The following is a 22,149-nucleotide window of genomic DNA, read 5'->3' as shown; positions in this document are numbered from 1 at the left end:
GTCTGTTATGTTTTTGTGATCCTCTGACCACTTTCATTTAGGACAGTTGCCTTTCTGTTGTTACTGCATAGAGGCAATGTTGACAGTGGTTTGAGCACATGTTTGGCTGTGTAGGCACCATGTACTCACTAGGGCTCAAAAATTAAGTAGAAGAGGAAGACGGGAGGAAGTTGAAGGCTGGACAGCTCCCTGGCAGTTTCTAGAAGGATAAAGCACTAAGTATCTTACAGTGTTCTCATTCAGTGGGGAAATAAAAACTCTATTTCATGGGTGGCCTGCATAATTTTATTTTATTTGCTTCATTTATACTCTGCCTTTCTCCCCAGTGGGGACCCAAGGCAGCTTACAACTTTTCCCTTTGCCTCCACTTTATCTTAGCCCCAAGACAGCAGCAGAATGGTATCCTGTCCCTACACAATGTTGCAGGGAAGTAGCCATAAGCAACACCTCTGATTATTACCATTGGTTATTACTGTCCACTAAATAGAATTGTGGTCCTGATGTATCATTTTTCCAGAAGGTTGCTAAAACGAAGGAAAAAAATATACCTCTGGCATTTGACCATTTGGATATGGGGCCTTATAATGAAATATGGCCAAAACTGAGGACCAAAAACTACATGTTCTCCCGCTGAGGCAGAGGATGTCTTGATAGGGTGATTCTCACCATCCAATCAAAGGAGGCAGGAACTAATTTCCAGCTTCCTGTAATTAGCCTCATGGGAGTCACTCTCTCCAGTTTGTTTCCTGACCTCTCTCATCTACTTTCTGTTTCTCTTCTTCCTCTTCCCTCCCATTAATTCTGCCTCACCCTCTCTCCTTTCCCTCCTTTTCTCTCTCTCCCTCTCCCTCTGTGGATCCAGGGAGTGCGGAGAGCAAAAAAGAGCCCTGCAGATACCTCACAGTCTGTTCAGCTGCTGAGAGTGGGAAAGTGCATAGCAGCTGCTTAAGGAATTATTAGCTATCATATGGCAGAATTACACAGAGCAAGCATATAATAATATAAAATATGTAACCAAGCAGATGTTAGGTTCCCAGTCAAATCACTCTCCACACACACTTTGGCAGTGAATGCTTTATTTAGAGATACGAGATGCTGTGGGTTCAAGCTCTTTGTTAGGACTGATTTGCAAAGGCGGGAAAGGGCAAGATATAGGTAAAACCCCCAAAATTCCATGCACAGCTATGTCAGCATTGCTACAGTGACTCTGAAAGATATACAGTCACTATCTAGCCAGGCACAGTCTTCTCCAAGGACATTTCTCATGTGAAAGATGTCTTGGGGGCCCTTAGGAAAATTACCAAGCAAGCCTCCCTAACCAACTACACACACTCTCCCCCCCCCCAAGGAATTCAATGGCAGGTGAGGGCAGTTATAAGAATACAGAGTACAAGCTGTGTAAATGAAGGATGGACAATGCAACCATCAGTCAGCCCACCCCGATGCCAGATGCCCGAGTCTGACAGCAGATACAACAGTTATGCAGACAGATTTGGCAATCTCCCTAAATACTAATATCTAAATTTTCAATCCACTCAATTGCAGCTGGGGAGAATACAAAGAGCCCCATCACATCTCCCTGGAAATCATGACACTCACATTCCTGTGACAGATGGGAAATAGTTTGGTGGGCTGCACCACAATTGCATTCGGGTCCTAGTATTTGCCCCATTTAAACAACAGGTCTGTGCAACTGCCAAAGCCTGTTTGTATTCTATTAGCCATCTTCCATACTTTATGTGGCAAGTCAAATCCTGCAGGCCTCTTGCTAGTGTTTATCAGATTATGGATATTAAGTGGAACTGATTTCATCCAGGTTTGCAACCATACATTCTCTAGATCGAAATTATGCGATTGTAGGATTTGTGCAGATCTTATTGTCGGGTGTTGGAACTTCAATCTGGATAGGCCCGTATTAGCTGTGTCTTTGTGAATGGGCAACTCTCTGTTTTCAGTGATCTTTCTATATTCACAAAGAAGAGCATCTTGCCTTCAGAAATGCAGGGAAGCAATGTGGCACAATGTAGGTAGCCAGTAGGTCAGAGTGGGTTTAGTACATCTGCTGATAGTTCTTGTAATGTATTCAGATGCTGCCCTGAATGCATTAGGAGGTATGTGAATCCTTCCATAGAGAAGCCATGCAAAGCTTCAAGCTTCGGCAGGGATTCGCGCCGAAAAGTATTGTGGCCAATCAGAATTGAATGTATGTAAGCGGGACCGCTTATGATTGGTCGTTCATGCGTACAACCTGATAGGTTGGTTCAATGTACAGTAGGTGTGGCTATATTAGCCCGGAATGTTTAAATACCGAGCAGCTGAAATGGACAAGCTGTTCGGGCTATGAGGAGTTGTACCGTGTCAGAAGGAGTCGATTGAAAGAGCTGAATAAACTTGAGTTTTGCTGAATCACTCTCTGACTACTTTGTTAAGTACGGACTTAACAATTGGCGACGAAGATGGGATCCAGGAGCGGGTAGGCAGCCCCGCTGGTTCCGACCCAATGACGGACAACCAAGAGCAGCAGCTCGCCGTGGCAGAGCAGCGACAGGCACCACCAGCACCGGTGGCAGCGATCGCAGCTATGGCCAATAGCCCGAAGTTCGAGGCATTCGAACCAGTGACCGAGGACTGGGACGCCTACCTGCTGAGGTTCGGGTTCCACCTCGAAGCGAACGACATCACCACGGAGGAGAAGAAGCGAGCCACCCTCCTGAGCTCATGTGGCAAGAGCGTGTTCGATGTCGCCAGGTCTCTGGTGGCACCAGCGGACATCGGAAAAGTGCCGTTCAAAGAGCTGACGGAGAAGTTGAAGGCACACTTCTCCCCGCAACCGTCGGAGATCGCAAGCCGGCACGCGTTCTTCAAGAGGAACCAAGCGCCCAACGAGACCGTGTCCAATTTTGTAGCGGCTCTACGTAAAGCGGCCAGACCGTGTAACTTCGCCGACGTAGAGGAGGCCCTGCGAGACCGGCTGGTGTGTGGCATGCGGGACGAGCGACTGCAGCAGCGCCTGTTCGCAAAGGCGAAATTGACCTGGGCCGACGCCTACAATGAAGCCATCGCAGCGGAGACAGCGGACAAATCGACCCGTGAGGTGCGTCAGCGTCTGGCTGCAACAGAGCTACGCGTCCACCACCAGGGGTCCGAGGGAGAGCGTGAGAGCGCGGCTGAAGACGTCTGCGCTGTGAAAGGGCCTGCGAACCAGCGGACCCAAGTGAGGACTGCGCCCACTCCTCCTTGCACCGGCTGTGGCGGCAAGCACTCCAGAGAAAGCTGCTGGACCAAGGACGTCGACTGCAGAGCATGCGGAAGGCGGGGCCACATCGCTCGTGCTTGCAGAGCGCCAAAAGTTTCAACGCCCTCAAACAAGCCCAGGAAGCAACGTTCCCGAGCCGCACAACATGAAACCAGCTGCCAGGTCGTACGATCAAGCGCACCTTCGGTCCAACGAATCGGAGGCACCGGCAAGATCAACGTGACGGTCCATCTAGACGGCGTTCCGTGCGGCATGGAGGTCGACTCGGGATCGTCGGTGACCGTAATTTCGTCCAAGTCATGGCAGCAGTTGTTCCCCACCAGGAGTCGTCGCCGGCTGAAGCCAGCAGACACACAAGTGTCCGACTTCCAGGGCAAGCGTATACCTCTGGCAGGGAGGGATACGTTTGAAGTTGAGTTTAAGGGGAAGCGGGCGACCCTTTCATTGTTGGTGGCTGAGGGGAACAGAGTGAATTTGCTGGGGCTTGACTGGTTTGAACCGTTGGGAATTGCTATTTCTGGCATTAATAGTGTAACGAAGAATAAATGGGCTGTACTGTATAAGGAATTTACTGATGTGTTTGGGGGTGGCCTGGGAAAATATACGGGACCCCCAGTAGCGTTTGAACTTGATCCTGCCGTGAGGCCGGTTCGCCTCAAGTATAGGAAGGTTCCCATTCCTCTTAAGCCCAGAATCGAAGCAGAGCTGGACAAGCTCATCGAGCAGGGCGTGTTAGAGCCAGTTCCCTTCAGTCGGTGGGAGACCCCCATTGTAACCCCTGTTAAGCCACCAGGAACGGTCCCTTATTTTGATGACGTTCTCATTGCGGGGAGATCCGATGAGGAACTTATGCACAGGGTCAGAGAAGTGCTCAAGCGTTTCCGTAAGGCCGGATTGAAAGTAAAACAATCCAAATGTTTGATAGGGGTGGATAGCGTGGAATTCCTGGGGTTCAGAGTGGACCAAAATGGCGTACACCCCACAGACGAGAAGGTGAGAGCTATAAAAAATGCCCCTTGCCCCGTGAATAAAAAAGAGCTGCAAGCCTTCCTCGGGCTGCTCAATTTTTATCACGCCTTTCTCCCCCACAAGGCGTCCGTGGCGGCACCTTTACATGCGCTCCTTCACAAGGACGCAAAATGGCGGTGGGGTGCTGAACAAAAAAAGGCGTTTGAAGGGGTGAAATCATTGTTGTCATCAAATGCAGTGTTGACCCATTACGATGACCAGAAATTGTTGGTCTTGGCCGCAGATGCCTCTCCTTATGGGGTGGGGGCGGTATTGAGTCATGTACTGGAAGACGGACGGGAGGCCCCCGTCGCGTTTTATTCAAGGTACCTGAGTGAAACTGAAAAGAACTATGCCCAGATCGATAAAGAGGGACTGGCGCTCGTTTCTGCAGTAAAGAAATTCCACGATTTCTTGTATGGCAGACATTTCCTACTTGTGACGGACCACAAGCCGCTGCTTGGGATCTTTGCCCCGGACCGGCAACTCCCAAGCATAATGTCTGCCAGAATGCTCCGTTGGGCCTTGTTTTTGTCGGCCTATGACTATGACCTGGAGCACCGGCCGGGCAAGGCCATCGGACATGCGGACGCATTAAGTCGTTGCCCGCTGCCCGGCCGAGATTTGGACCCTGCGCCAACGGCCTCTGTGTTGGCCATCGAAGAACTGCCGCAAGCACCCATCACCTCCAAGGACATTGCCGCTGCGTCGGCTAAGGACAGTGTAATTGCGAGAGTTCTTAACTGGGTTTGGAGGGGGTGGCCGATGGGTGCTATGGAGCCGGAATTTCGCATGTACAAAGCGCGCCAAAACGAGCTGTCTGTGTCTAAGGGCTGTTTACTGTGGGGAAACCGGGTGGTGGTGCCTCACTGCCTCAGACAAAAAGTGCTGAAATCACTCCATGAGGGCCATCCAGGCATGGTCCACATGAAGGCACTGGCCCGTGGTTATGTGTGGTGGCCCGGGCTTGATGCGGAAATCGAGGATTGGGTCAGAGTGTGTGAGCCCTGTCAGCAGGCTAGGCCTGAGCCGTCAACCGCCACTCCGCAGCGTTGGGAGTCGGCGGGAAAACCTTGGTCGAGGCTCCACCTAGATTTTGCGGGGCCAGTTCAGGGACAAATGTTCCTTATTATTGTTGATGCGTATACGAAATGGTTGGAGGTTGCGCACATGCATTCCACCACTTCCGGGTCTGTCATCAATGTGCTGCGGCGCCTGTTTGCGACCCATGGTATACCCGATGTATTGGTCAGTGATAACGGGACGCAATTTACATCTATGGAGTTTGAAAAATTTCTGGCTGATAACGGAATCAGGCAGATTACATCGGCCCCATTCCACCCGGCTTCGTATGGCCAGGCGGAAAGAATGGTAAGAACCACCAAAGAAGCACTGAGTAAATTGGTTTATGGTGACTGGGGGGTAAAGCTAGCTTCGTTCTTGCTCAGACAGCATGTTACCCCTTGTTCAGCAACTGGCCGCAGTCCGGCCGAAATGCTGATGGGCCGGAGGCTGGCAACCCTATTAGATAGGTTGCACCCGGACCTGAAGTACCTTAAACCACCACAGCAGAGTGAACAAACGAAGGTACGCATATATGAGAAAGATGACAAGGTGTATGCGAGAAATTATGCCAGTGGTCACTTGTGGCTCCCAGCCACTATTGTTGAAACTGTTGGGTCCAGAATGTATGTGGTACGACTTGCTGATGGTCGCAAGTGGCGTAGGCACGTAGACCAGTTGAGGCAACGGTGGGCGACTGACCGACCCAACGCGTTGCCAACTGAGTCAATAGATCCCGAGGACCTTCCGAGACCTCCCCTGGAGGCGAGTGCTGACGGGCCTGAGGGCATCAGCACTGTTCCCAAGGCTGGGCAGACCCCTCCTCTCGAACTAAGTGTAACGGATGGAAGTGTTCCTGGCTCTGAGGTCCCAGAGCCAACCGAAGTGCCACTGACGGAATCTAGCCCTGAGCCGAGTCCACCAAGACGGTCTCAGAGAACGAGACGAGCACCTTCCTACCTAAGCGATTATGATTGTTCGTAGTTGTTTTGCTTAGGGGGGAGGGATTTGTAATGTATTCAGATGCTGCCCTGAATGCATTAGGAGGTATGTGAATCCTTCCATAGAGAAGCCATGCAAAGCTTCAAGCTTCGGCAGGGATTCGCGCCGAAAAGTATTGTGGCCAATCAGAATTGAATGTATGTAAGCGGGACCGCTTATGATTGGTCGTTCATGCGTACAACCTGATAGGTTGGTTCAATGTACAGTAGGTGTGGCTATATTAGCCCGGAATGTTTAAATACCGAGCAGCTGAAATGGACAAGCTGTTCGGGCTATGAGGAGTTGTACCGTGTCAGAAGGAGTCGATTGAAAGAGCTGAATAAACTTGAGTTTTGCTGAATCACTCTCTGACTACTTTGTTAAGTACGGACTTAACAGTTCTCATTGTTATATTGAGTTGGACATCAAATTTGTGGATGTGGGGGCTGTTGAGCCACACTGAAGCACTGTATTCTACAGTACTATACACCAACACCAGCACCATGAAGGAATGCCAGGTCTGCAAGAGGACAGTGGTTTCTTGTCGGTAGGGGAGACTGACTCCTCCCTCTTGGGCAAGCTACCCCCAGTGAAAGGCACAAGGGAGACTGCCAAGGAGAGCAGCTGGCCCACATGTGGTCTGCACATGTGGCCATGGCCAACCTCTTGGTGCATGGGAAAAAGAGCACTGGGAGAAATCGCCTTACTGCAAGTACATCCAGGCCAGTAACCAGATTGGGCTGCATGGCTTATGACAGTGGCCATTTTGAGTCAACCTACTCTGTGGAAGCCCTTTCCAGGAGACCTGCCCACTGGAGGAAACACCTGGAGGTCTCCAACAAGTTTAGGCTGGACGTTCAAATGAAGTGAAATCCAGCCTCCCCACAAGATGACTAATCCAACGTGGGAAGCATTATGGCATGCATCCCAGCAGCAAGGCTCTTCTGATTCTTCTCCTAGACAGGGGGCATTAGCCAGGAAACACGAGGGATGAAAGAGAGTTAAAGAACTCCACAGGTCCCCCTCTCCTCCAGGGGTTCCAAGGCATCCCCAGAAACATAGTCATCTCCTGAGTGGGCAGGAGGAGGACGGGGACTTCACAGAGTCATATTCCGCTAAGGAGGAAGACCAACTCTCAGAGGAGGAGGCTGAGGTCATACCCCCCACCCAAACTAGGCTTTTCCCTCAAGAAATATATGCAAAATTGTTACCCAAGGTGGTGAGGACATGAGAACTCTCCTACACCCCCAAGGAAACAGAGGAAGATGATTCAGGTTTCCCGGTGGGGTCACAAAGAACCATTCTCAAGACTGGATCTAAGTCACTGAGAGTGCCACTGCCAGCGGCCTTCTACAAGGTCATGAAAGTGGAGTGGGAACGAACTGCAAAACCTAAAACTAACCAACCTCTGTTTGCAAAGTTTTATCCTCTTATTCCAGAGGCCTCAAAGGAGATAAAATTGCCCGCAGTGGATGATCCAATCAACAGCTTGGCCTCCACTTCTATTCTACTGACGGAAGCAGACAGCTTACCTAGAGATCAGAATGATACGCGCATTGAACAGGCCCTACATAGGGATTTTGAGGCATCAGCCAACTCCCTTCGTGCATCAGTCACAGGTTTGCTTTTTGCTAGGCCAGCCTCTGCGTGGTCCTCTGAGTTAGCTAAAGCAGACAGCAATATACCCAAAGGGCTTAAAGATGAGCTGAAGAAAATAGCTCTAGCTACAGCTTTTGCTGCAGACACTTCTTTGGATGCCCTGCAACAATGTGCTAGGACAGTGGCATCCAGTGTGACAGCCAGGAGGAACACCTGGCTGCGGAACTGGGATGTAGACCCTTCAGCCACAGCTAAGGTGGCAGCAGTTCCATTCACAGGAGGTAATCTCTTCAGAGAAGGTCTAGAGAGATATCTGGTGGAGGATAAAGATAAGAAAAAGGCCCTTCCTTCAAAGAAAACGGAGGGAAAACCAAAGAAGCGTTTTCAGTCCTTTCGTGATTCAAAAAGAGATTCCAAACCAAGTTTCCACAAATCCTTCAAGGGAAAGTGGCGGTCTAAATTTAGGGAAAATAGGTCCACTACCTTTGCTAACAAACAAGGTCAGAGCCCTAAGGGAACCAAAAAAGGCAACTCGGCCTGACTGTGCCAAGGCTCCCAGCATCTGCAGAGTCGGGGGTTGCCTACAGAACTTTGCGACAATATGGCATCAAACAATAAGCGATAGATGGGTTCTGGACAAAGTTTCCCAGGGATATTCTTTGGAGTTCAATAGGTTTCTTCCCAACCGATTCTTAGAAATTACCAAAAACAAGTCATTAGAAAACCCCAGACTTTTAAAGATGGCAATTCTTCACCTCTTGGAGATTGGAGCCATAGAGCCAGTTCCCCCAGGGGAAATAACACAGGGGCTATATTCGGTGTTTTTGTGTTTTTTTATTTATATTAACATCTCCACAGAATACTAATACAATACTTTTCTACACAATACCAAACATATTGCCAGATTACAAAATATACAATGATGCAGGACAGTAAATCTATCATTTACCCTAAGTACAGTAATCTAGATTTTTTCAAAAATACAGAATCTTGTTACAATATGTGTTTTTTGGAACTATTTCATTACCCATCAAATATTCTGTAATCGGAGACCAAACTGCATGGAATAACTTCTGTTTATTTTTTATTTGCTACATTTTTTGCAATTTGACTGTGTACAAAATATTCCCACAATTTATGTTGCCAACAATTTAGGGTAGGGGCCTCTTTCTTTTTCCAATATTGGGCTATTGATATTCTAGCAAAAGCAATTAATACAGCAAGTTGTGTTTTAGTACATACACTGTCAATTGTAAATAAGCCCATTTCCAAAACTACAGCCTCCAGAGTAACAGGTAGACTAACACCAGTAATTACTACAATTTGCATTAATATTTGTGTCCAGAAACTTTGTATAATGGGGCAATGCCACCAGCAATGAGCGTAATCTCCCAATTGACCACAGTTCTTCCAGCACTATGTGAAGAACTGTAGGAGTTACATACCACCTGTGCAGTACCTTGAAGGTATTAAATCTAATACTGAACACTGGCGACCTAAAGTTAGGTAAGGACCAGATATCTTTCCATGTCTCACTGGTAAATCCTTGGTTACAGTCTAAGTGCCATTGTTTTTGACTCAACATCCAAGAACTGTTTCGCTGCGCAATTAACAAATTATAAATCTTAGAAATCAAACCTTTTAGCTCTCCTTGTTGTTTATCTAGTAGACATTCAAATTCTGTTATGAAAGTGGAAAAAATGTTTTGATTTTTTAGTTTTTATAACATGTTGCTAATTTGTAAATATCTAAATCAGAGTATTTTTTCGCCAAGTTTTTCCTCTTATTTCTTTCGTCAAAATATTGCCCTTATATATAAAATCATTTAAACAGCCAAAACCTGCTTTATCCCAATCAGCAAAAGCAATTTTTTCCTTCCCAGGTTGGAACCACTCTTGTCCTGTGTACATCGAGAACCTGGAAATTGGAGGCAGTAACAAAGGCTTGTATCTATGCCATATTTCTAACATAGTTTTTAAAAATATATTTTGTGGTTTTTTTACTGTGCCTATCATGTAAAATGTTCCAATAAACTTCTGGTAATGTAGTACCATTTAATTCTGCTTCTTCTATTTGTTGCCAATTTATGGTATAGGTCCTATAGGGATCTTCAAAATTCTCACTACATTTGCAATCTGAGTCACCTCGTAATATGTTTTTAAGTCTGGAATGTCCAGGCCTCCATCCTTAGCTTTGCGTCGTAAGGTATTAAAACTTATTCTATGTCTTTTGTTTTCCCAAAAGAAATAATTTACCATTTTCTGCCATCTGGTGAGAGTTTTGTTATTTATAACAATTGGTAATGTTCTAAATAAAAATAATTTTTTTGGAAACACTTAACAATATTGATTTGGTTGGCCCATGAAAGTCGTTGTTTACTCCATTGTTTAAATTGAATCTGAAAGTCCTGTACTATAACTGAAAAATTACAATCTAACAAATCATTGCGGTCAGGTGGAATTAGTATTCCAAGGCATCTCCATTTATCAAACATCCAAGAATATTGGAAGGTGTTCTGTAATTTTTCTAGTGTGGCATTATTGATCTTAATTGGGATAAGAACAAATTTTTTAATATTAATCATCAAAACTGTTGCCTCTTGCATGTCCTGAATTTTTTTTTGTGGGGCAGGTAGCAACTGTTCTGGATTGGATATATAAATCAACAAATCATCCGCATATAAACTTAAAGAATGTGTTTGCCCACCAACTTTTATTGCTGTGATGCCCGGATTGGATCTAATAATATTTGCCAAAGGTTCAATAGCCAATGCAAATAATAATAGCAACAGGGGACAACCCTGTCTAGTTCCCCTATGCATGGCTATTGATTTAGTTATTCAGTGTTTTTCATTGTCCCAAAAAAGAATGGAGATGTCAGGGCCATTCTGGACTTGAAATGGTTAAACAGACGAATAATAAAAAAGTTCAAGATGAAGACTCTAAAATCCATAGTGTCAGCCATTCATCAAGGGGATTTTATGTGTTATATAGATCTGCCAGAGGCCTATTTACACAATTCCTTGGGTTCACGTACAATGGACACCATTTCCAGTATCAGACCCTTCCCTTTAGATTGAAGTCCTCACCAAGAGTTCTCACGAAGGTCCTGGTCACCCTAGTAGCATACCTGAGGGTCCAGGGGGTCACATTATTCGTGTAACTAGATGACATTTTTATCAAAGTCCCTTCACACAGGCAAGCCCTGGAGTCCTTAGACCTGACAATGAGGGTGCTCCAGGAACACGGCTTTGTCATCAGCTAGAAAAGAGCACTCTGGTACCTACACAGTCCATATTACATCTAGGGGTGCAGATCAACACAATGCAAGACAGAATTTTTCTGTCATAGGAGAGACAAGAAAATATATCTTTACTGTTGTGTCAGGTGATGAAGGAAACATCAGTAGAGGTGATGACGTTATCACAATTCCTGGGCATGCTAGGAGATACTTCAGTGGGCCTGATTTCATGCTTGTCCTCTTCAGCAGTTCTTATTACCCTTCCAGGACACAATAGCACACAAGAGAGCACAAAAGGTGCTCCTTCCAGAAGCGGTGAAGCAGGAGTTGAGATGGTGGATGAACTCTTACCTGTTTCACAAAAGCCAACCCCTAATAGAACTGTAAAAAGTAGTAGTGACAATGGACACAAGTCTTTCTGTTTGAGGAGCAAATACCAGTGGCAGACTGTCCCAAGGAACATGGTCACAAACAGAGGCAAACAAGAGCATCAATTTTCTCAGACTCAGAGCCACCAGGCTAGCCCTGGTGCAGTTTTGGGGGGGGGGGTGCTGAAGGACCATCACGTGTTGATACAAATGGACAATACAGCAGCCAAGGCTTACATCAACAAGCAGGGAGGAACCAGATCCAAATCCCTCCACGAGTGGGTAGAGGAACACCTACTATTGGAGAAGGCGATTCACGTAGCAGGAAAAGACAACTCAATAGCGGACTGACTGAGCCAATGAGAAGTGGATCAGTCCGAGTGGACACTGTGCAGGAACGTTTTCCTGCAAATAGGTCTTCGGCTCGGAAAGGCGGAAGTAGACCTGTTCGCCATACAAGGCAACTGCCAACTGAGCCAATTCTTTTCATGAACAAGAAGTCAAAGAGCAATGGGGACAGACGTGTTGAATTGCATCTGGCCAAGGAAGTATGCCTTCCCGCCGGTTCAACTTCTGCAGACGTTCCTACAGAGAGTAGTGGAGCAAAGGGCAGAGGTCATACTGGTAGCACCCTTCTGGCCAAGGAGAGCCTGGTTTCAAGAGTTGAACAGAATGGCAGTATTGGAGCCATGGCATCTACTCTTGAGGGATGATCTACTGACTCAGGGGCAGTAGTCCATCCCTGTCCAGAAATGCTGAACCTCACTGACTGGATGTTGAGCAGCAACAGTTAAATAGCATGGGATACTCAGAGAGGGTGGTGGAAACTATGTTGGCATCCAGAAGGGGATCCACAAACAGTATACAATGGAACCTGGTGGCTTTTTTTGTTCTTGGTGCATGGATAGAGAATTAGACCCACTGACAGCCTCAGTAGGTGACATCTTAGCCTTCTTGCAACAAGGTCTGGAAAAGGGCCTCAGTACCAGTACTTTGAAAGGTCAGGTAGCAGCCATCTCAGCAGTGTGAAGGGCTCAGAAAGGGCAGTCACTGGTACAACACCCTCATGTTAAAAGATTCCTGAGGGGTGTCTCTCTCGTAAACCCACCCCAGGCCCATTGTTTTCCAACTTGGAACCTTAATGTGGTTCTTAGAGCCTTATGTAAGGAACCCTTCAAACCAATGGCTTCTTGCAGTTTGAAGGATCTCTCATTCAAAACAGCCTTGGGGATTACATCAGCTAGATGGGTTTCAGAATTTAGAGCCTTATCCACACACAAAGAATTGTATGTCTTCCACAACGACAGGGTGGTGCTACACTTAGACCCAGCTTTCGTCCCTAAGGTGAACTTGGTACTCCCATCCTTCTGTCCCAACCCCAAGCATGCTAGGGAGAAGGAATGGCATTGCCTGGACGTGCACAGAACACGCAGTTTCTATTTGGATAGGCCTAAACACTTGAAAACCACAGATGCCCTATTCATCTCCTTTAGAAAGTCAGCGCCAAGGAAAATAATTTCTACCTTGACCCTGAGTAGGTGGCTTAGGGGGTGTACTATAGTGACATACAAAGCTGAGGGGTTGGACCCACCTCAAGGCATCATGAGGCACTCCTTGAGGGGGGCAGCTACATCAGCGGCCTACAGGACTTTTCTGTCTCTAGAGATTATATGTAAGGCTGCTACATGGAAGTCCTTGCACTCCTTTATAAGACACTACTAAATTGATAAGTTAGATTCAGCTGAGGCGGCTTTCAGTAGGAGGGTGCTACAGCATGCCATGTAGACCAGGAAGCTGCTGGACCCACCCTGGGAGGGCACTGGGTTTTTTTTAAGTCCCAGGAGTTAGGACTGCCCCACTCCCAGGACCACTGGAGAACGGAAACTTCCTTCTCAGTGGTCTGGGAGTGGGGCAGTCCACCTCACCCTTGAGGGCAGCAGCTTCCTTCGCCCATGGAGGTGTGGGAGTGAATCAGGGATATGGAGATATATATACACACACAGAGAAAAAAGCACAAAAGGTCAATGGTTCCATGACCCATTGTTATGGGGTGAAGAGGCAAGGCTATTATTTGGGCCTCAGTATTTCTGTTACAAGGGTTTTCATTATGTACATAGGGGGAGTTTTTTGCCCTTCTTGGGGAAGAGAAGCCCCTTTTTTGTCTTTGTACACAGTTGACTTGGTGAGTCACAGCTTGGAGAATGACTGGGGAATCAGGTGACAAGCCCCTCCCCTCTGGGATTGAGATTTGTTGACTGGCCCTGTCTACAGAGAGGAGGAGCTGTGATCCCAGGAGTCAGGACTGCCCCACTCCCGGACCACTGAGAAGGAAGCTTCATGGTAAGTGAAGACAAATCTTCTGTTCTGTGTTGGAATCTATTATTTTTTTTCATCCAAAGCCATGTCATCAGCTGCAGTGAGAAGGACCCTCTGGCTCTGGGAATGGGCAGCAGATTTTCATTCCAAAGCCATCATCACAGCACATCCTTTTCAGGGAGACAGGCTATTTGGAGAGTGTTTGGACAAAATCCTTGTGGAGATAAGGGATAAGAAGAAAGCTTTGCCTAAGACCTTGAAGTGTACAGATAGAAGGCAATACAGTGTGGCTTCCTTTTACACCCAACACATTTTATCAAGATTCAGACAAGAGCAAAGAAGGCCCTACTGGAGCCAGTCATGACCCTTCAACAGACGAAAAGGGCAGTTATCCAGATTCTCTAGACAACTCGGTCCTTGATCCAAAAGGCCTCTGTTAAAAGCCAGAAGTGCTAAATGGAATGTCTTTAAACTGGTATAAAAGAGTGGTTAAAAAGTTGAGTAAGGAGAGAGGGTTTGTCAGACCTGTTTCATTCATCATACAAAAAGGACATACAGTCCTCAGATCGACCCTCCAAAGGTAGCAAAAAAGGCTTTAAAAATACAGCACGAAGATCATCATAAAATTTACAATGCAAAATAACATGATCGTTATCTTCAATCTCACTCATCCCACATGGATACAGCCTATCTGAGTATGGAATTTTCTTAAATCTCCCATATAACACCATAGATGGGAGAACGTTAAAATGGGCTAGCATGAATGCCCTAGTAAAGTGAGGATCAAAAAGACAAGAGAAATGGAAAGGGAAGGTAGGACCAGAGGAGAAAGCTCCCAACGCAATGGCCGGAGGCAAGTCTTTTCAATTCTTAGGAAAAAAAGAGAAAATTGGACAATAGCAAAATTAAGAAATGAAAGAAGAGAAGAAAAGTACAAGAGTTAAAGAATATAGTGAAAAACTTCTATGAAAAACTGTAGCAGCAAGAACCACAAAATGCCCAGCAAATAGGGGAATATTTAATACATAGAAATAAAAGTCAATATAATGAAAACAAAAAAACCTCTTTGAATGAACCAATTACAACATGTGAGATTGTGGAAGTGATTAAGAAACAAAAAAGAAAGAAATCTCCAGGCCCTGATGGTCTACTGGCAGAAATTTACGAACTATTTGAAGAACAGATAAGCCCACCATTAAAAGAATTGCTTCAAAAGACAGGAAAATCAGGAAAAATACCAGATTCGTGGAACCATGCAATCATTACATTAATTCATAAACCAAACAGACGGAAACGAAATTAAAAACTATAGACTGATATCACTTTTAAACGCAGATTATAAAATATTTGCACGTATACTAGCAACCAGATTGAAAAAGATGCTATCTCGAACCATTCAGTAAGATCAAACAGGATTTCTTCCAAGACAGATGAAAACCAAGTTACGCACAGTCATCAATGTCTTAGAATACTATGAGTTTCATCCAGAGAAGCAGATAGTATTAATGTGTTTGGACGCAGAGAAAGCATTTGACAACCTATCTGATACAAAAATTGGCACTGTGGGATTGTGGATCATAGTTTCTGACCACGATTAGAGCAATTTATAAAAAACAACATGCTAAGATTGCTATAAATGGAGATATGACAAAAAAGCATAGAAATTCAGAAAGGAGCAAGACAGGGCTGCCCATTATCTGCATTATTGTTTATTTTTGCTGTAGAAACATTGAATGACATAGTGAGAGAAAATGAGCAAATAAGAAGCCTTAAAATAAGAGGTGAGGAATTTAAACTACTAGCCTTTGCTGATGATCTCTTGTTTATACTAGAAAACCCCCAACTGTCTATTATTCACTTGATGGACGTAATTAAGGATTATGGACCGGTAGCAAGTCAATATTTAAAAAATGAAACTCTTAATAAAAAACTCCTTACTGGACACGATTCAAGAGATTTAAAAAAATAACTGTTATGGAAATTGTGAAAAAGTCAGATATTTAGGTATAATACTATCTAACAAATGTAGCACCTTAGTAGAAGATAATTATAACAAAATGTTAGAAAAAATAAAAAAAGACCTTGCCAAATGGAAAGATATGCATTTATCACTTATGAGTAGAATTGCAACGATAAAAATGAACATATTGCCAAGATTTTTGTTCTTAGCCCAAAATATACCAGTACTAAAGAGATCGCCACATTTTGATGATTTAGATAGAATAACCAGACAATTTATATGGCACCCCAAAAATCAGGAATAAACTTAAAAATGTTACAAGATAGAAAAGAAAGGGGTGGATTGGGTGTACCCAACTGGAGACTATACTACCAAGTGGCATCCTTATGTTGGATAAAAGAATGGTTAACGTTGGAAAATATTAGATGCGTAAATCTAGAATGTTATGATCTGTGTATGAGATGACACGCATATGTATGGTATGGGAAGGACAAAATCCACTCAAACTTTCAGCACCATACATTAAGGGGGGCATTGATAAAAATATGGAACAATATTAAAGAGCGATTTTATAGAAAAATACCCACATGTGTATCTCCATTAGAGGCATTTATAAAACCCTCGCTTATTGCAAAATACAATAGAGAAAGCTACGAGGTGCTATTAGATAAAAGCAATAATTTGAAATCAGAAGAGAATCTCCTTACTAGCTATAATATTAAACTATCATGGTGGGAAAGTGCACAATTAAGGTCCAGATATAACAAAGATGTTATTTGTGGTTTTTATGAGACAAAAAATGAATTAGATAAAATTTGGTTGTCTTCAAATGATAAACTGATTAAAAATATATATAGATTTTTATTGGAAGACTACACGCAGGACGAAACGGTGAAAACATCCATGATCTCATGGATGCAGGATATAAGCCACAATACAGAGCTAGATGAATGGGACAAAATATGGAGAAAATTAAAATATATGAGAGCTACATCCTATAAAGAGAACACTTATAAATTTTTTCATAGATGGTATTGGTCACCAGATAAAATTGCTAGATGTCACCCTAACATTTCTAACAAATGCTGGAAATGTAAAACAAATGTTGGGACCTTTTACCATATGTGGTGGAGGTGTAAAAAAATCCAAGCATACTGGTGGATGATACAGAAAATAATTTTAGAAATTATGAATATAAATGTATTACTAACACCTTAAATTCATTTGTTAAATATAATCCCTGAAGGTTATCCAAACCAGGATGTATATATGTTGATCTATATTATAACAGCTGCTAGAATATTGTTGGCAAAATATTGGAAAATGGAAAAAACACCCTCCAGAGAGGGAATAACACATAAATTAATGGAACTTGCGGAAATGGACAGACTGAGTATGATATTACAGGCTAAAGATAACAAGGTATATAACAAAAGATAGTCAAGAGTGTATAAATGGATAAACAACAAGGTGGATAAATAGACTCAAATGTATGTACGAGAAATGATGTTGGATAATATGACTAAAAATCTATAAATACATATTTTTTAAAAAATTCTTGTATCTGCTTGATCAAGGATCAATAAGTCTGCTTGATCAAGGAGAAAGCCTGCCTCTCAGAAAGTAAGACCAAATAATTAATGTTATGTTCAATTACTGAGTTTTTCTCTTCAATATAGGTCAACCAGTCAGATGAAATTCAGAAATCATATGTATAATGAGACTGTTAGGGTCGCATCTAAAATGAAGGCGTAGCCAAAATTTAATGGTTATAATCCAAGCCTTTGTAACTAACTATCTCTGATTCAACTCCAAGCATATGGCCATGTAAGATACATATGCTGGGAGCACTAAAATTTTCCTCAGGAACTTAGCTTGAACATGTTCCATCAATGCATTAATGGCAGAAATCCAGACTGAAATGCCATATAACAATTTTGTGCAGATTTTATAGTTGAATACTTTGAGGGCCACAGGTATATAGTGATTTCTGTTTCCCTAGTGTGTGTGACCCAACTAGTGTTGTAATGAAAATGAATGCCAAGGTATTTGAAACTTTTAACTTGTTCAATGGATTTGCCTTTTATAATCCATTCACTGGGCTTCCAGTTTCGCCCAAACACCATAATTTTGGACTTATCAAAATTTAGGGAAAGTCTATTTCTATCCAAATGGGTGCGTTCAGATGCGGCGTTTGCAACAGTATAGGTGCCAGTTGCAATCGGTGTACTTACCAGCGTTCACATGTAGAACATCTGCCTTCCATCCCTAACCATTGCAAAGCCCTTTAAACCATTGTACTCTGCCACTAGGTCCCCAAGTGGTTGTATCCTGAGTACAACGGTTGTAATCGTTGTACCCGCCGTCTGATCGCTCGCCACCGTTGAGAAACAACTTCCATTCGGAAGCCTGAGGCTTCCGATTTTCGCCCGCCATTTATTTTTAAAAGTCGGCGATATGCATTTGGGCGAAGCTTTGCCCCGGCGTTTGTTTTTTAAAAAAAGAAAAGGTCCTTAGTTTACCAAGAAAGTTTAATCCTGGGTCGAAACCTTATACCCAGCAGCATGGAACTTCCTTGGTCTTAAAGTAACCCCCACAACGGGACTCTGGCCAAAAGCAAGACCTCGAGATGCCAGCGGGACTCCAGCAGGAGGGTTCCCGGCGAGGGATTACTGTGGACTCCGGCGGCGAGCAGAATCAGGCTCCAGAGCTGGAGAGCGGCGGGGAGTCGGCTCATGGTCTCTGGGCGCGCCGCTGCATGGCCAGTTTTGCAGAGTGCCATGGGAGGAGTGGCAGGCCGGGCTCGGGGACAGAGCAGAAGTAGAGCGCAGCAGTGGCCCGGGGCGGGGGTGGAAAGGGAGGCAGCTGTCGGGGACGGGAGTCCTGCAATGCCCCCACCCGCCGGCCCCGGGGTTGCGTCTCGCCTCGCCTCCCTTCCCAGGAAGAGCACCGCTCTCGGGAGAGAACGGGCTTTAGGACCCCTCGGATGGAGTCCCAGCTGCCTCCGGCCGTCCCTCTTTCTTTTCTGCCAATGGCTTTTCTGCCGCTTCCTAAAAGCCAGGAATAGTTGTTGTTGTTGTTAAACAACACGAAATCCGAACCTGAATCCGAATTAGAGTGCGTGTGCACGTGAAAGCTTACACCCAGAAGCAAATACCTTTAAACTTTAAAGGTAAGACGGGTGTTTTGCGCATGCGCGAAGATCGCCATTCTGTGGATGGCTGCCTATACACATGCTCAAACTGAGGTATTTTTTTTTAAAAAAAAAACGCCAACGCCCGCTGCGTGTGAACGGGCATACAGCGATGGGCTCCGCTGTGAGGGAGGTAAGTGTGATCGAGTTTCAGCCAGCATAAACTGCACCGGTTCCAACCGGTACAGTTTATGCTGGCTGAAACGCCCCGTCTGAACGCACCCAATGTGTTAGAAAACACATTAGCATCCTTTTCAGTCCAGTTTCAGATAGTGAGAATAAGACAGCGTCGTCAGCATGTAGGAGCAGCAGGACATGCTTATGACCTATTTTTGGGCAATGGCCATCAATACCACTCATGTAAGGGGGCAGGTCATTTAAAAAGAGATTAAATAATGTAGGCGCTAAAATGCAGCCTTGCTTGACTCCAACTGTGGTTAAAATCTTGGGGATTAATTCACCCTCTTTAGAGCACCTTACCTGACAAGAAGTTTCAGAGTACAAGTTTTTTTTTATCAAAAGTAGAAGGCACTTATCAATCCCCATCTCTTAATTTTTTCCACAGAATGCCTCTGGGTACTGAATCAAAAGCTCCCTTTGGGTCTAAAAAGGCTGCATATAGCTTAGGCCCTTTCCCTTTCCTATATTTATTTATGAGATGGTTTAGAATGACAAAATGGTCTAAAGTTGACTTACCCTGGCAGAAACCAATCTGCTCTAACCCCAGAATTTGCTGGTCTGATATCCAGGTTTTATTAGCCAAATGGCTATTTTACAGCTTTCCAATAGAGGATAAAAGGCTGATCAGCCTGTAATTAGATGGAAGCTTTTTTTAAAAATGGGGACTTTTATAGCATTCTTCCATTCATCAAGTATCACTCCGGATCTATCTATAGCCATAAATAGGGCTGCTAAAAAGGGGGCCCACCACTGAGGAAAGGCTTTGATGGCATTAAGGGGAATGGCATCAGGGCCAGGAACTTTACCCGGCTTAATTGATGCAATCAGAGATACCACCTCCTCAAGATGTACCGAAGCCCAGGCAGAACAATCATCTAGATTGAACTCAACCTCTTCTCCCAAATTATCTCTACCTTTTTGGAAAATCATAACAAAATACTCATGCCAAGAGTCAGCAGTGATTACACTATTGATGAGGCCATTTCTACCCATTGAGCTAATAATAATAATAATAATAATAATAATAATAATAATAATAATAATACCTTTCGATTTATTGATCGCTCATCCTGCAGAGCTGCTGGCTCTGCGTGATTTGCAGTTACACAAGTTTTCACAAGGGACTAACAATGTTTCATAGGGTAAGGGAGGACAACATATAATTCTTTAAATCGCACACTTTTGCAGCCGACGGGGATTTTTTTCAGCTGTAAGCTTCAGGCATGTTGCGGATGGCATTCACTTTTTCGGCGTGGCTAGATGACGTCAGTTCTTCCAGGACTGCTTTTTGAGTCGTAGTGCCGCACTGCCACCGCCTGGCCGGATTGGCTCATCACAGGCGTCTTAATGCCAAAGAGGTCTTTTTTCCAGGCTTCCGAGCTTTCGAGCTGGACCTTCCGTTCGCCGGCTAACACCTCCCCCACAGGGGTTTAGTGTGCCCACCCTCTCTAAGGAGTGGTACCCATTTTATCTACTCGCCGAAGCTTTCAAACCGCTGGGTGGATGGCGAGCTGGGGACAAGGCTGGTAGCTCACACCAGCGCGGGCTAGAACTGACAGCAGCTCTGTTCAGTTCAGATGTTAACCAGAGGATTTTTCAAACCAGCCATGTATGGAAGCATCCCTGCCAAGCTGTTGATGTTTCTTTTGGGCCTTTAGTACATCAGAAAATTGATTCACCTCATTATTATACATCAGGAGCCAGTCTGAGATCTGAGGCGAGTTCTCTGCTAAAAACACAAACTTATCTAAGATATAAGGTTCTAAAAAATTTATGACACTTGGGCAGTTTCATCAGACCAGAAGACCCTAGGTAATTTGGTTAATGCTTTTTCTCTCATCACACTCTGATGAATGCTCTCTGATGTAGCACTAGAAAGGTCTAAGGCTAGAGACAGAGGAATATGATCGCTTTCAACCCTCTCCAAGATAGAAAAGGCCCTAATCTCATCCGTCAAGGTCAGTGGAATCGACATATAATCGACCACGCTACAGCCTTGAGCAGAGGCAAACATAAACTCTCCAGGGTAGTCATAGGGAGGAGAACCATTCAAAATAGTTAGATTAAATCTCAGGCATAATTGGACTAGATGATCCCCAGCATCATTAAATATTATATTAAATATTTAAATATTAAATATTAAGAAGAAGAAGAAGAGATTGGCTTTATACCCTGCCCTTCACTACCCAAAGGTGTCTCAGAGCAGCTTATAAACTCCTTCCCCTTCCCCTCCCCACAACAGACACCCTGTGAGGTAGACGGGGCTGAGAGAGCTCTTGACAGAAACTGCTCTTTTTCAAGAACAGCTCTTATCAGAGCTACAGCTTGCCCAAGGCCATCCAGTCAGGTGCAAGTGGAGGAGTGGGGAATCAAACCCGGTTCTCCCAGATTAGAGTCCGCACACTTAACCACTACACTAAACTGGCTCTCTGGAGTCTCTGGAAAGTCTATAATTAAATAGGCAGATGGAACGAGCAGCTTCCAAGGAAAGACCTAGCTTCTCTACTATCTCGGAGCCATTCTGGCCCACTCTGGAATTGAAATCACCAGCCAGAATAATATTTGGAGTTGGGAATTCCTGTTCTAGCTCCTCTAGATATTCATGGAGCTTTTCCCAATAAGAAGACAGAGATTCCTAGGGATCCAAAAAAAAAGAGAAGAAGACAGGGATTCCTTCGTAGGGCATGGTGGTAGATAGATATTAATTAATAGATTTCCCAAAACCTTTGAGCCAATGTTTCCTACCAGTATGCAGCCAAAGTGCTTTATCATAGAATCATAGAATGTTAGAGTTGGAAGGGACCTTGCAGGTCATCTAGTCCAACCCCCTGCATAGCTGAAAGATAGCCCTACATACCTACAACATACCCGAAAGATGGTTGTCCAGCCTCCGCTTGAAAACGTCCAGCAAAGTGGCATCCACCACCTCCCAAGGCAGACTGTTCCACTACTCAACCACTATTACAATTAGGAAGCTTCTCTTGAT

This window comes from Gekko japonicus, unplaced genomic scaffold, assembly GCF_001447785.1.
Source record: "Gekko japonicus isolate JY-2015 unplaced genomic scaffold, Gekko_japonicus_V1.1 scaffold824, whole genome shotgun sequence".
In the NCBI taxonomy this organism is placed as follows: Eukaryota; Metazoa; Chordata; class Lepidosauria; order Squamata; family Gekkonidae; genus Gekko; species Gekko japonicus.
Note: the sequence above shows the minus strand (reverse complement) of the source record.